Raw genomic sequence first — 16,017 nt, 5'->3', positions numbered from 1 at the left:
TAATTGTCACATTTTTTAACCCTTTAAATGCCGTGTTTGTTATGTAAACAAACCCTTTTTTTGGATGCAAAAAAACAAAAAAAAAACAAAACAAAAATTTTTTTCAATATACTCCATAAAAAGTGGATCACATATTATTTGATTTTTTCATCCTGGCATTTGTCAATTATTAACTCCAACACTGGTTAATTTGCATTATTATTTTTGGCGCTAGGTCAAATGTTCAAAACTACTAGCATCTGTCACCAAGTGTGCGTAAAATGCACACCTATAAATCAAACTATTAAATATTATATATTGATTTATTTTTCTGCTCTAATTTGATTTTATTTTTGTAAATCCAGCTCAGTCCTAATCCTACAGATGAAATGTTAGAAATAGTGCGTTTTATGCACACTTGGCAGACAGATGCTAGTCTGGTCATTTTCTTTTGTTTACAACGTGCGCAGTTTAGTTGGTGGACAGAATTTTAAAGATCATGCACAAATGAACAACTTTTGAATTTTAACCTTATTTAAATTGTGAAAAATAATATGAAGTTTTTTAACATGAAGTGCAAAGTGTGCCTAAAAGGCGCACCTGGATACCGGAGGGTTAATATTGTCAGTATGGGTGAGGGGTCTCCTCCGAAATGAAGCCAGTGTAAATTTATGTTAATGTTGTAGTTCCACTGATGGACACTAGGTGGTGCAAAAAAACTCTGAAAATCCTTTTCTTTTCTTTTTTTTTTTTTTTTTCCAGGAGTCCTTCCAGTCTCAGTGGTTTTATGTGAACCTTCTAAAAGCTCATCAGGTCCATCTGTACATTTTCTCTCCATTAATCGGATCTCAAACTGGACTTTCTTTGTATTAAATAAAATCCTGGAGCTGGTTCCATCAGGTCTGAAGGACCAGAACCACTGACCTACAGTTCTGTTGGTTTTTGTTCCATGAAGACGCGTTCATTCATTTAGTTCAGATCTTTTCTCTTGGTCAGTGCTTCCAGTTGTGTGTGTGTGTGTGTGTGTGTGTGTGTGTGTGTGTGTGTGTGTGTGTGTGTGTGTGTGTGTGTGTGTGTGTTAGGGCGTTCGTCCAATCAGATTTCACCGTCATGTGTTGCCGGGTAAAAAAAAAAAAATTCCAATCATATTTCTTTATTCTTCAACATGACTCTAATCGTCCGTCACAAACAAATCCAACTCCAGATCTGGTGTTTTTTCTTTTTTTATGATAAATTATTATTTTGTAAAATCCTTTAAATATTTAATTAATTTAATTATAATGACAAAACTTGCCGCGTTAAAATAATTAATCTGGATATAAACGCATTAAAAAAATAACTGGATGCTTCGTCTGCATCCATTTTTCCCAGCATCCTTTGCAGATTTTCAGCCTTTCTAGTTATTAATGACAGTGAACGCAACAAAGAAAAACAACAGAACACAGATGAGCGTCCAGGTGCAGTTTGGAGCAGCTGTCAAAAAAACATCAACAAAGTTCATAGATTTGTGCTGGATCGTCCTTTTTTTGGCATCATTAAAAAATACAGTTTTAAATAGTCCACGGCAGGGGGGTCAAACATACGGTCCATGGACTATGGTCTATGGTGGTCTGTGGAAGTCTATGAGGGTCTACGGTGGTCTACAGAGGCCTAAGGTGATCTGTGGTGGTTTGTGCTGGTCTGTGGTGGTCTTTGGTGGACTCTGGTGGTCTGTGGTGGTCTAAGGGGGTCTGTGGTGGTCTGTGGTGGTCTTTGGTGGACTGTGGTGGTCTGTGCTGGTCTGTGGTGGTCTACGGTGGTCTGTGGTAGTCTGTGGTGGACTCTGGTGGTCTGTGGTGGTCTATGGTGGTCTGTGGTGGTCTGTGGTGGACTCTGGTGGTCTGTGGTGGTCTATGGTGGTCTGTGGTGGTCTGTGGTGGTCTGTGCTGGTCTGTGGTGGTCTACGGTGGTCTGTGGTAGTCTGTGGTGGACTCTGGTGGTCTGTGGTGGTCTATGGTGGTCTGTGGTGGTCTGTGCTGGTCTGTGGCGGTCTGTGGTGGACTCTGGTGGTCTGTGCTGGTCTGTGGTGGACTCTGGTGGTCTGTGCTGGTCTGTGCTGGTCTATGGTGGTCTGTGCTGGTCTGTGGTGGTCTATGGTGGTCTACGGTGGTCTGTGCTGGTCTGTGGCGGTCTGTGGCGGTCTGTGGTGGACTCTGGTGGTCTGTGCTGGTCTGTGGTGGACTCTGGTGGTCTGTGCTGGTCTGTGCTGGTCTATGGTGGTCTGTGCTGGTCTGTGGTGGTCTATGGTGGTCTACGGTGGTCTGTGCTGGTCTGTGGTGGTCTACGGTGGTCTACAGTGGTCTGTGGTGGTCTATGGTGGACTGTGGTGGTCTACAGTGGTCTGTGGTAGTCTGTGGTGGTCTGTGGTGGTCTACGGTGGTCTACGGTGGTCTGTGCTGGTCTGTGCTGGTCTTTGGTGGTCTACAGTGGTCTACGGTGGTCTGTGGTGGTCTGTGCAGGTCTGTGGTTGTCTGTGCTGGTCTGTAGTTGTCTGTGGCGGTCTGTGGTGGTCTGTAGTTGTCTGTGGCGGTCTGTGGTGGTCTGTGGTTGTCTGTGGTTGTCTGTGGTTGTCTGTGGTGGTCTGTGGTGGTCTGTGGTTGTCTGTGGTGGTCTGTGGTTGTATGTGGTGGTCTGTGGTTGTCTGTGGTGGTCTGTGGTGGTCTGTGGTTGTCTGTGGTGGTCTGTGGTTGTATGTGGTGGTCTGTGGTTGTCTGTGGTGGTCTGTGGCAGTCTGTGGTGGTCTACTCTATAGGTGTGTCTGACAGATGACGTCCTTGTCGTTTTCCTGGACCTGCTTCCTGCCGCTGGTGTAGGTGCCTTCCTCGATGGGGGGGGTGGGGTGCTTGTGCTCGTGGTACTCCACTATGGGGTAGGTGAGCAGCGTCAGCAGCAGCACGGCCAACAGGATGTACAGTTTGTACTCCAGACACAGGAAGGTGCTGTAGGCGAAGGCGATGACGAAGCCCAGGGACTCCCACACGCGGTAGTTGGCGAACGCCGCCTCTTTGTGTCTGGGGAAGAGGATGCCGTACAGAGCTGGAGGCGGAGACAGAGGGGGTCAGTACCGCGCAAACGGGAGGGTCGAGGACGACGCCGCGGGGTGGGAGGGGCTTACCGTTGGTCTGAGTCTGCCAGATGGCGTCGGCCATTCCCCACAGAGCGGGAAAGACGAAGAACACCGGCAGGTCGTCAGGATGAGGACGCCAGAACAGGAGCGCCAAGATGCAGGCGAAGTTAGTGAGAGCCGCTGGAGGAAGAGGAAGAGCGTTCACCACAAACACAATCACAAGACTGAAAATAAAAGAAAACAGTAAATAAAGTGTCTGTGGGTGCTTCTGTGAAACTGCTCCTAAAAACAGGACATGGGGCTGAAAATTAAACCAGACGTAGACGAATGTTAGGAAGCAGGTTTAGAAGCACTGGGGGTCTGTTTGAAAAAGAAAGATTTATTGAAATAAAAGAGGAAGTATTTTTCAGATAAAACACATTTTCATGTTATTTTTATATTATTTTATACAAAAATCTGCATGTAACACGGTAAAAAGGACACGAAAATTACATACTACTATTTTTTTCAAATGTCTTTTTAGTCTCTCAGGTACATTTTGGGAATCGAAGTAAATATTCAAGAAAGACTGTTTCACAAAAATGACTATTTCTATTTAAATGTTCAGGTTCTGTATGTAACACCAGTGGACACAATGGGTTCTACACCAAACCTGGAATGAGACTGAGACTGATGAAAAACCCACATGTGTGGATGAGAAAAACCCCCAGGATCCACACACTGAACACAGCGTCTGTGTTTAGAGTCTGTAGAAGAGCATTTACATGTTTACACAGCTAATGCACTGACACCTAGGGAGATTTAATGTCCATATTTGGGTCCTATTTTTGGACCCAATATTTTTTATTATAAATTCATTAATTATGGGATGGCTCAGAGTAAGAGTACAATTTTTGTTGCATTTCTCTGAGGTCATCATTAGGTCCATCCTGGGGGGAAATATGTCTACATTTCTCTTTTATTATTGGGTCTAAAAGCTGGAAAAGTGACAGATACTAAAATAAACCCAGTTTCATAGAAGCACCCATATAAATGCATGAATATACCAAATATACAGATTAAACACAATTAGAACAGAAATTTGTACAATATGTACCAGACCAGGGATTCTCAACTGGTGGGCCACGACCCAAAAGTGGATGAGATATTCTCACCATAAAAATAAATAAATAAAAAATAAGAGAAAAAAAATAGTAATAAAACCACAGTTAACTATCTGGTTTCTGAAAATTTTTACCTGACCAAAAATATGGCTTGAAACCAGAAATAAAAATAGCACACATCCACCCTTTGTATTTACATGTTCAAATGTGCCAATATTTTTATCATGTGTGCCTGTAAAGTTGGAATGAAATATTTTGTATCTCTTCTCACAAAATGATTGTGACAGTGTGATTTATATTTGATAAATAAAGTGTAACTGGACTCAGTATGTGATTATTACATCTGGTTAAAGGTGATTAAATGGAATACAAAGATAGAAATGTGTCTGAAAACCAAACTATTCCAACTTTATGAACAGTGTCTGTTAACAAACTGAATTATTATTTATATATTATATATGTATTCCTTTTTGCACCTGTGCCTTTGTATTTTCTTTAATACTCATGCCATGTTGTTTATATATTTGTATATTGTCAACTAAAAAAAAAAAAAAAGAACTGATTTATTTTTGTGCACCTGCTGGTGACGTCACTGGATGCCGGTGACAGGAAGTCATGGACCGTCACGTGACCATGTGATAGATAATTATGCGCCCAGTGATCAGGTGCGGATGAGTGGGCGTGGCTTGGAGAAGCATTAGATGGTGATTCTTTATCAAATCCTGGAGCATTAGCAAACATCTGAGGTTTTTGCAGTGTTGTGGGTATGTATTGTCTTTATTATGTACAGTTGTAGATTGTGTTTGTTGACACTCTGATGGATTTTGTGGGTTTCGAGCCTGAGGTTGAGTTTCACCTGACATGCTAATGCTAATGCTAATTATGCTCTTAGGGTGTTAATGAACACTGCGGTCAGTCCAGCTGACTCTCCTTTTTACGAAGTCAGTCCAGCCGCTCCAACATTTCCAGTGCTCCCGTATTACACACTTTACGGTAAAAACACGGAGGTGGTTGAGAAAGTCAGCGCAAGGATGCTACAGCGTGGATCATCTTCCGGTTTTCAAAATAAAATGTGGGTTATTGATGGGCAATAAACAGACGTGTCAGTGTGATTCTTCACTGGTTTTTAACCATTCTATCGTCCGCGGTGACTTGCCCTACGTGTTTGCCGGCAGCGGTGATTCAGGATACACCCCAGACCCTTTGAACAGATTAAAACATTTTGTTTCAATCTCTTCAATGAATATTTATCTTGTATTGAGCTACAATGTTAACATTTACAATGTTAATTTCATTAAAAATAGGGAAATTATTCAAATGTAATAAAAAGAGGGGTAACTCAACCAGCCCATGGAGTACTACGATCCTGCAGTGATTTTGGGTCAATAGGTCACATGACCTGTAAGCTATTGAGCTAAAATGCTAATATTTACACTAAAAAATTCCTTAAAAATACCAACAGTGTTAAAACGTCACAAAAATGACCGTAACTCATTTAGCCAGTACCGTATTACAATCCTGCAGTGATTTTGTGTCAATAGGTCACATGACCTGCAAGCTATTGAGCTACAATGCTAATATTTACATTTAAAAAAAATTTAAAAATACCAACAGTGTTAAAACGTCACAAAAATGACTGTAGCTTGTTCAGCCAGTACCGTACTAATATCCTGCAGTGATTTTGGGTCAATAGGTCAAATGACCTGTAAGCTATTGAGCTACAATGCTAATATTTACATTAAAAAATCCTTAAAAATAGCAACAGTGTTAAAACGTCACAAAAATGATCGTAACTCATTCAGCCAGTACCGTACTACAATCCTGCAGTGATTTTGGGTCAATAGGTCACATGACCTGCAAGCCATTGAGCTAAAATGCTAATATTTACATTTAAAAAATAATTAAAAATAGCAACAGTGTTAAAACATCACTAAAATGACCGTAACTCATTCAGCCAGTACCGTACTAAAATCCTGCAGTGATTTTGGGTCAATAGGTCACATGACCTGGAAGCTATTGAGCTACAATGCTAATATTTACATTTAAAAAAAAATTCCTTAAAAATAGCAACAGTGTTAAAATGTCACAAAAATGACTGTAACTCATTCAGCCAGTACCGTACTACGATCCTGCAGTGATTTTGGGTCAATAGGTCACATGACCTGCAAGCCATTGAGCTAAAATGCTAATATTTTCACTAAAAAATTCCTTAAAAATAGCAACAGTGTTAAAACGTCACAAAAATGACCGTAGCTCTTTCAGCCAGTACCGTACTAATATCCTGCAGTGATTTTGGGTCAATAGGTCACATGACCTGGAAGCTATTGAGCTAAAATATTAATATTTACATTAAAAAATTCCTCAAAAATAGCAACAGTGTTAAAACGTCACAAAAATGACCATAACTCATTCAGCCAGTACCGTACTACAATCCTGCAGTGATTTTGGGTCAATAGGTCACATGACCTGCAAGCTATTGAGCTAAAATGCTAATATTTACACTAAAAAAATTCCTTAAAAATAGCAACAGTGTTAAAACGTCACAAAAATGACTGTAGCTTGTTCAGCCAGTACCGTACTAATATCCTGCAGTGATTTTGGGTCAATAGGTCACATGACCTGGAAGCTATTGAGCTAAAATGTTAATATTTACATTAAAAAATTCCTTAAAAATAGCAACAGTGTTAAAACGTCACAAAAATGACCGTAACTCATTCAGCCAGTACCGTACTACAATCCTGCAGTGATTTTGGGTCAATAGGTCACATGACCTGCAAGCTATTGAGCTAAAATGCTAATATTTACATTTAAAAAATAATTAAAAATAGCAACAGTGTTAAAACATCACTAAAATGACCGTAACTCATTCAGCCAGTACCGTACTAAAATCCTGCAGTGATTTTGGGTCAATAGGTCACATGACCTGGAAGCTATTGAGCTAAAATGCTAATATTTACAATAAAAAATTCCTTAAAAATAGCAACAGTGTTAAAATGTCACAAAAATGACCGTAACTCGTTCAGCCAGTACCGTCCTACGATCCTGCAGTGATTTTGGGTCAATAGGTCACATGACCTGCAAGCTATTGAGCTACAATGCTAATATTTTCACTAAAAAAATCATTAAAAATAGCAACAGTGTTAAAACGTCACAAAATGACCGTAACTCATTTAGCCAGTGTACTTCTACGATTCTGCAGTAATTTTGGGTCAATAGGTCACATGACCTGCAAGCTATTGAGCTAAAATGCTAATATTTTCACTGCCATTTTAAATGATTATTTTAATGTAAATATTAGCATTTTAGCCCAATAGTTGCCAGGTCTTGTGACCTATTGACCCAAAATCACTGCAAGATCGTAGTACGGTACTGGCTGAATGAGTTACGGTAATTTTTGTGACGTTTTAACACTGCTGGTATTTTTAAGGAATTTGTTAGTGTAAATATTAGCATTTTAGCTCAATAGCTTGCAGGTCATGTGAGCTATTGACCCCAAATCACTGCAGGATTGTAGTACGGCACTGGCTGAACGAGTTACGGTCATTTTTGTGACGTTTTAACACTGTTGGTATTTTTAAGGAATTTTTTAGTGTAAATATTAGCATTTTAGCTCAATAGCTTTCAGGTCATGTGACCTATTGACCCAAAATCACTGCAGGATTTTAGTACGGTACTGGCTGAATGAGTTACGGTCATTTTTGTGACGTTTTGACACTGTTGCCATTTTAAATGATTTTTTAAATGTAAATATTAGCATTTTAGCTCAATAGCTTCCAGGTCATGTGACCCATTGACCCAAAATCACTGCAGAATCGTAGTACGGTACTGGCTGAATGAGTTACGGTCATTTTTGTGACATTTTAACAATGTTGCTATTTTTAAAGAATTTTTTAGTGTAAATATTAGCATTTTAGCTCAATAGCTTTCAGGTCATGTGACCTATTGACCCAAAATCACTGCAGAATTGTAGTGGGATACTGGCTGAATGAGTTACGGTCATTTTTGTGACGTTTTGACACTGTTGCCATTTTAAATGATTTTTTAAATGTAAATATTAGCATTTTAGCTCAATAGCTTCCAGGTCATGTGACCGATTGACCCAAAATCACTGCAGAATCGTAGTACGGTACTGGCTGAATGAGTTACGGTCATTTTTGTGACATTTAACAATGTTGCTATTTTTAAAGAATTTTTTAGTGTAAATATTAGCATTTTAGCTCAATAGCTTCCAGGTCATGTGACCGATTGACCCAAAATCACTGCAGGATTGTAGTACGGTACTGGCTAAATGAGTTACGGTCATTTTTGTGACATTTTAACACTGTTGGTATTTTTAAGGAATTTTTTAGTGTAAATATTAGCATTTTAGCTCAATAGCTTCCAGGTCATGTGACCGATTGACCCAAAATCACTGCAGAATTGTAGTACGGTACTGGCTAAATGAGTTACGGTCATTTTTGTGACATTTTAACACTGTTGGTATTTTTAAGGAATTTGTTAGTGTAAATATTAGCATTTTAGCTCAATAGCTTGCAGGTCATGTGAGCTATTGACCCAAATCACTGCAGGATTGTAGTACGGCACTGGCTAAATGAGTTACGGTCATTTTTGTGACGTTTTAACACTGTTGCTATTTTTAAGGAATTTTTTAGTGTAAATATTAGCATTGTAGCTCAATAGCTTTCAGGCCATGTGACCTATTGACCCAAAATCACTGCAGGATTGTAGTAGGATACTGGCTGAATGAGTTACGGTCAGTTTTGTGACGTTTTAACACTGTTACCATTTTAAATGATTTTTTAATGTAAATATTAGCATTTTAGCTCAGTAGCTTCCAGGTCATGTGACCTATTGACCCAAAATCACTGCAGGATCGTAGTACGGTACTGGCTAAATGAGTTACGGTCATTTTTGTGACGTTTGAACAATGTTGCTATTTTTAAGGAATTTTTTAGTGTAAATATTAGCATTTTAGCTCAGTAGCTTCCAGGTCATGTGACCTATTGACCCAAAATCACTGCAGGATCGTAGTACGGTACTGGCTAAATGAGTTACGGTCATTTTGTGACGTTTTAACATTGTTGCTATTTTTAAGGAATTTTTTAGTGTAAATATTAGCATTTTAGCTCAATAGCTTTCAGGTCATGTGACCTATTGACCCAAAATCACTGCAGAATTGTAATAGGATACTGGCTGAATGAGTTACGGTCATTTTTGTGACGTTTTAACACTGTTGCAATTTTAAATGATTTTTTTAGTGTAAATATTAGCATTTTAGCTCAATAGCTTTCAGGCCATGTGACCTATTGACCCAAAATCACTGCAGGATTGTAGTAGGATACTGGCTGAATGAGTTACGGTCAGTTTTGTGACGTTTTAACACTGTTACCATTTTAAATGATTTTTTTAATGTAAATATTAGCATTTTAGCTCAATAGCTTCCGGGTCATGTGACCTATTGACCCAAAATCACTGCAGGATCGTAGTACGGTACTGGCTAAATGAGTTACGGTCATTTTTGTGACGTTTTAACACTGTTGCTATTTTTAAGGAATTTTTTAGTGTAAATATTAGCATTTTAGCTCAATAGCTTTCAGGTCATGTGACCTATTGACCCAAAATCACTGCAGAATTGTAATAGGATACTGGCTGAATGAGTTACGGTCATTTTTGTGACGTTTTAACACTGTTGCAATTTTAAATGATTTTTTTAGTGTAAATATTAGCATTTTAGCTCAATAGCTTACAGGTCATGTGACCTATTGACCCCAAATCACTGCAGGATCGTAGTACTCCATGGGCTGGTTGAGTTACACCTCTTTTTATTACATTTGAATAATTTCCCTATTTTAATTAAATTAACATTGTAAATGTTAACATTGTAGCTCAATACAAGATAAATATTCATTGAACAGATTGAAACAAAATGTTTTAATCTGTTCAAAGGGTCTGGGGTGTATCCTGAATCACCGCTGCCGGCAAACACGTACGGCAAGTCACCGCGGACGATAGAATGGTTCAAAACCAGTGAAGAATCACACTGACACGTCTGTTTATTGCCCATCAATAACCCACATTTTATTTTGAAAACCCGGAAGATGATCCACGCTGTAGCATCCTTGCTCTGACCTTTCTCAACCACCTCCGTGTTTTTACCGTAAAGTGTGTAATACGGGAGCACTGGAAATGTTGGAGCGGCTGGACTGACTTCGTAAAAAGGAGAGTCAGCTGGACTGACCGCAGTTAATGAACGGTGACCAAACGTCCTTTTTTTTTTTTTTTTTTTTTAACCTCGAACATGTCTTCTTTTCACGTCTTGTCGAGAACATCCGGGGCAGGGTTTATAAAACAGTAAAAATTTCCAGTTTCCATTGTTGTTCTTCTGACAAACTGTGTAAATCGGAGCGGCCGTAAATGACACGTTGGCGCATGCGCACTTCCGATGACCACAACTGTCGCTATGAGTGAATTATTCCAAAAACCACCGGAAAAAAAAAAAACACTTTTCCAGTTATATTCAAGACGTTACGGTATTCAAAGGCACACGTCTGCTGATAGAATGATAAAATAATTCTAAGCGACCTTTAGTAGTGTGTGATCATTTAAGTATCAAGTTTCCTCTTTTTTAGAAATTAAAACATGTTCACTCTAGTTAATGCACACTGATGATGACATTAAATAAGGCGGATTTTAATTATCCACAATGTTATATATTATATTTGACTCTAAAAACATAATAATGAGATGCAATCTAGAATATAAAAAACAATAAATTGATAATTAAACTCGTTTTAAAGACTGAGCTTTTAGTTTATGATATTGTAGAAGATCAATGTTGATTTTACTTTTATGGTTTAGTTTTTTGTGACATCAATAAAACCCATGGATAAAGAAGTGATCATCTTCAGAGTATTGCTGTTTATCTGGTTGTTCAGTCATATACAACAGACCACATGTACCGAGGACATCTAGTGGCCAAGTTGAGGATTACATGCAGTGAATGCCATTCTATTTAAGGGTGTAATGTGTTTAATCCCATGGACACTGGGTGGTTGGCTTCCATTAAGTTAGTGAAGGATTCCCTAAGGATTTATTTAAACCAGGGCTGTCAAACATAAGGCTCGTGGGATGAATTTTCAAAGTGCAAAAATTACACTGAACATATTAACAGTTAAGGGTGTTCAGGTTCCACATTCAGCCCAGTTTGATCTGGAATGAGTCAGACCAGTTAAAATAATAGCATAAAAACCCGTAACAATGACAACTCCAAATTTAGCTCTTTGCTTTAATGTGGAAAATATCAAAAGTATAATTACATTATTTTGTGAAACTATCCTTTCACAAAAAATGCAAATAACCTATGAACAACTGGAAGTTTCTCAAGAAAAATAAGTGCAATTTTAACAATATTCTATCTGTTATTAAATGTCTTACTGTGTGTATTTGTAGAACCACTGTGATCTGTAAAATGTAATGTACGTGTGTAAATACATATTGTTAAACTGCACTTATTCATGTAAAACCACACAGCAAGGTTATTATCGTTAACGAAAACGAACGAAATGACGAAAACTAAAATTGAAAAAACATTTTCATTAACTGAAATTAATAAAAACTCTAATTAAAAGAAAAAAACGATAACTAACTGAAACTGTATCGTGAGCTTACAAAACTAACTAAAACGTATAAAAATTATGGATACAATTCCCTTCGTTTTCGTCTTTGTCAATGTCGGATTGATATCAAATTAATTTATTTGGCTCCAGCAGTTTGAGCTGGTGACACCATACGACACTACACAGTCTGTCATGTGTGGTCACTGGTGGTTTCCAGTGGTCTTCTGGTCCCCACTCTACCTGGAACATACAGACTAAAGCTTGGACACAGCAGCACAGTCCTGTCTGGGGTTTACTGGAGTGATACATGGGTGGGTTTTTTTTTTTTTTTTTGGCGTACCGTGTGTGTGCGCGTGAGTGACAGAGACAGAGCAGAGCTAAAGGACAGAGTCAGTGTTGAACTAGCATCCAGGTTAAAACTGGAGAGTTTATCACCATGAAAAGGCCTTCCAAGCCCTGAACTGCACAGTTTAGAAGAGGAGAAAAGAGGAGGATGAAAACTAATCCAATTACAGAGGTATGGAACCTGTTAGAATGTTAAAAAAATGTTTGATGTTACTAGCAACAGCTAGCTGAACTGAACTGAAGCAAAGTTGGCTAATAATGGAACTGGAGATGATTAAGAGATGAGAGATCTGCTAAGGTGTGGTTTACTGATGAGGAACTGGGTTATATATGTTTATAAGTGGTTTATATATGTTTCTATCTGCTTTAACTGCTGGTTAGCTGGTTTATATATGTTTCTGTCTGCTTTAACTGCTGGTTAGCTGGTTTATATATGTTTCTGTCTGCTTTAACTGCTGGTTAGCTGGTTTATATATGTTTCTGTCTGCTTTAACTGCTGGTTAGCTGGTTATATATGTTTCTATCTGCTTTAACTGCTGGTTAGCTGGTTTATAATATGTTCCTATCTGCTTTAACTGCTGGTTAGCTGGTTTATATATGTTTCTATCTGCTTTAACTGCTGGTTAGCTGGTTTATATATGTTTCTGTCTGCTTTAACTGCTGGTTAGCTGGTTTATATATGTTTCTGTCTGCTTTAACTGCTGGTTAGCTGGTTTATATATGTTTCTATCTGCTTTAACTGCTGGTTAGCTGGTTTATAATATGTTTCTATCTGCTTTAACTGCTGGCTGCTTTGTGCATCTCCTCTCATGCTTTGCACATCTTCGCATTGTTTCACGTAAGTGACGTTGTGTATGGATTGCACCCCACCTCAACCTGCTATAGGGAATTTATACATTGTACGGTACATTGTGTCTCTGCTCAGTCCATGAGCCGCCCTAACCCGACCCCCAAATAAAGTGTCCAGGGTAACACATATCCACGCCTCACTAATTTCTTTGAATAGGATGATGAGGAAGATAAAATATATGAAATAACTAAAACTAATACTAAAACTAAACTAAACTAAACTAAAACTAAGCATTCAGAAAAAAACGATAACTAATAAAAACTAACAAACCTGCTCTAAAAACTAATTAAAACTAAACTGAATAAGAGAAAAAAAAGTCAAACTAATTAAAACTAAACTATAATTAAAAATCCAAAACTATTATAACCTTGCACACAGCAATATTTTGCACACTTAATGTATATTCTTTAGTTATATTGATAATATATTGTCCAGTACATATTGTACAAATTGCTGTTCTTAATAGAGTGTTTTTTATATATATTAGATGTATGTATGTTTATTTATTTATTTATATATGTTTCTATATATTTAGAGCTTTATGTATAATTTTATATATTTTTTTCTTTTTTGTTGCATTTATAATTTCTATCCTGCTACTTTTTATTCTACTTGAATGGAGCGACTGTAACACACAATAATTTCCCCTCTGGGATTAATAAAATGTTCAGATGATTCTGAATTAGGAAATAGTCAAACGATAAACTCAGACATTGTATTGAAATAGACATTTCAGATTCAGGTTGTTGACATTTTTTGTGAAAGGATGGTTGTAATTATAAACATGTTCATAATGTAATTAAATTTTTTCATACTAAAAGATAAATATTTGTAGTTGTCATTATTTAGAGCTCATTATGTTATTATTTTACTGGTCTGATCCACTTTAGGGTGAAGTCAAGGGAAGGTTAACATCTGGTCAATAAAAGGAAATTACAATAATCTACACATGCAAATGTGTATTTTTGAGTTGGTAATTACTTATATTTTCAGGAAAATGTATTTTGAAATGAGAAAAAATTTGTGAAAAAAAAATTGGGGAGTTTTATGAGTGTGAATGTTTGGAAAGTGACAAAGTTTTGGGTTCATTTTATAAACTCCCATAAACTACATTTATTCCAAATACAGTGATATTTGATATATTATAAATTAATAAATGCATATATTTATACAAAATACATTTGAATATAATGTTAACATTATGTGCATGTTGTAAATATTGTAAAAATAAAAAGAAAATGTATATGATATTGATAATTGAAGTAAAAAATGTGTAATTTAATATTTCCTTTTGTTGTCCATCTGTGATGCTGCCACTTTTCCAAACTCTTTCTATTTCGGTTTGAGCAAATATTTTTTTTCCTCTAACCAGTTGTTGGGTTGTAAAATAAAGGGTTTAAGTTTTACACTGAATACATTTGAGGATGAAAATGTCAGAGGAACTTCACTTTGGAGAACTTTGGAATTCTTGCAAAAAAAATTGACGTACATTTTTGACGCAGTAGTTTTGGATATTTTTCATTTAAAAATATTTGAAACAAAATTTTGCCCTTAGAGTATATTTAACCCTTTCATGCATAGTGGTCACTTCAGTGGACAATTATTCTCCAGCTGTTCTCTTGTATATTCATGGGTTTTGTTGTTTTAGTTCAGCCAACACAGTGGGCGCTTATACATCATCCCATAAACTGCAATTCATCCCATTACTGTAACTTTGCTGTTCTTGATAAACCTGACCTGCACTAACATGTTTTAGTCTAAATCAGTTGTTATTTGTTAGACAAAAAGTTTTTTTTTTTTTTTTGCATATTACCTCCATGAAGTGAGTAATAACTAGCAGCAGAATATGTTAAAATGTGAGAAAACATCAGATTAGTAGGACTAAAATCTTTTCATTTGTTTTTATCTCACTTTCTGATATTGGGTTTTTTTTTAAAACACGTTTTGTTACTTCAAAAAATTAAACGCATGGACATTTTTGTAACTTCATTAAAAAAAAAAACTCAATTGCTTTTTTTTCATGCCTGAGGGGGGGATTAAAACAAGAAGAAAGAAAAAAATCTTGACTATGGTTGTCATAATTTGTGCATGAAAGGGTTAAGATGACATTTAGACCTTTAGAATTCTGTGGAATATTTGTCGTAAACTTGTCTGGTTCAAAAGTTATGAATCAAACAGTAGTGGGCGGTCCATCTGCGACGCCCCTTGACCCCGCCCTTTAGATCATATTGGTCTGAATGTGGAACCTGAACTGAAATGACTTGAACATCCTGGACTTCTGCTTACCCACTGGATCTCTAATGTCCAGTTCTGTGTTCTTGTAAATGTTTTCCCTCCTGCTGGTTTTGATGACGCCACCGTTCAGCTTTTATGAGTTGGTTCACAGTTTTATTTAGGCCCTAAAAGCAGATGATGAGGTCCGAGAAAAGACACCAGGGCTTCTTCTATCACAGAAACAGTTCATAAAGATGTGATAAGTGATTACCCACTGCTTTGTTAATATTTAAACCTGAACCCTGATCTGTTCTTAAATGTGACCAGAGCAATTTTATCGCTTTCGTAAATACCGTGTAACATCGTCGAGTCCAGGGGTGACGAACAGGATCTACATTCAGCCCAATGTGATCCAAAGTGGATCAGAACCAGTAAAATAATAACAGTGAAAAAAGTACAATTACAGGAAGAAAACCGTTACATCTACAAAGTTTCCTTAAAAGGGTGAAGAACATGAATAACCTGAAATGTCTTAAAATAAGTGTAATTTTACCAATATTCTACCTCAGTTATCATTTCCACATGCACATTATAACGTACAGATCACAGTGGATCTACTAATATACAAAACATTTAATAACAAGCAGAATATTGGTAAAATTACACTTATTTTTCTTAAGACTTTTTTCACTTACAGACCAATATGATCTAAAGTTGATTAGACCAGAAAAATACTATCATGATAACCTATAAATAATGACAACTGCACATTTTTCTCCTTGTTTTTGTGTAAAAGTTTGGTTC

At 37.2% G+C, this 16,017-nt stretch overlaps 1 pseudogene; it reads right to left on the bottom strand.

The window, feature by feature from the left end:
* Positions 1 to 2,656: 2,656 nt before the first annotated feature.
* LOC115416836 (protein unc-93 homolog A-like) overlaps positions 2,657 to 16,017 on the bottom strand; it is a 28,661-nt pseudogene continuing 15,300 nt past the window's right edge.

This window comes from Sphaeramia orbicularis, unplaced genomic scaffold (assembly GCF_902148855.1).
Source record: "Sphaeramia orbicularis unplaced genomic scaffold, fSphaOr1.1, whole genome shotgun sequence".
NCBI classification, from domain to species: Eukaryota; Metazoa; Chordata; class Actinopteri; order Kurtiformes; family Apogonidae; genus Sphaeramia; species Sphaeramia orbicularis.
Note: the sequence above shows the minus strand (reverse complement) of the source record. Positions and strands in the feature narration are given on the sequence as shown.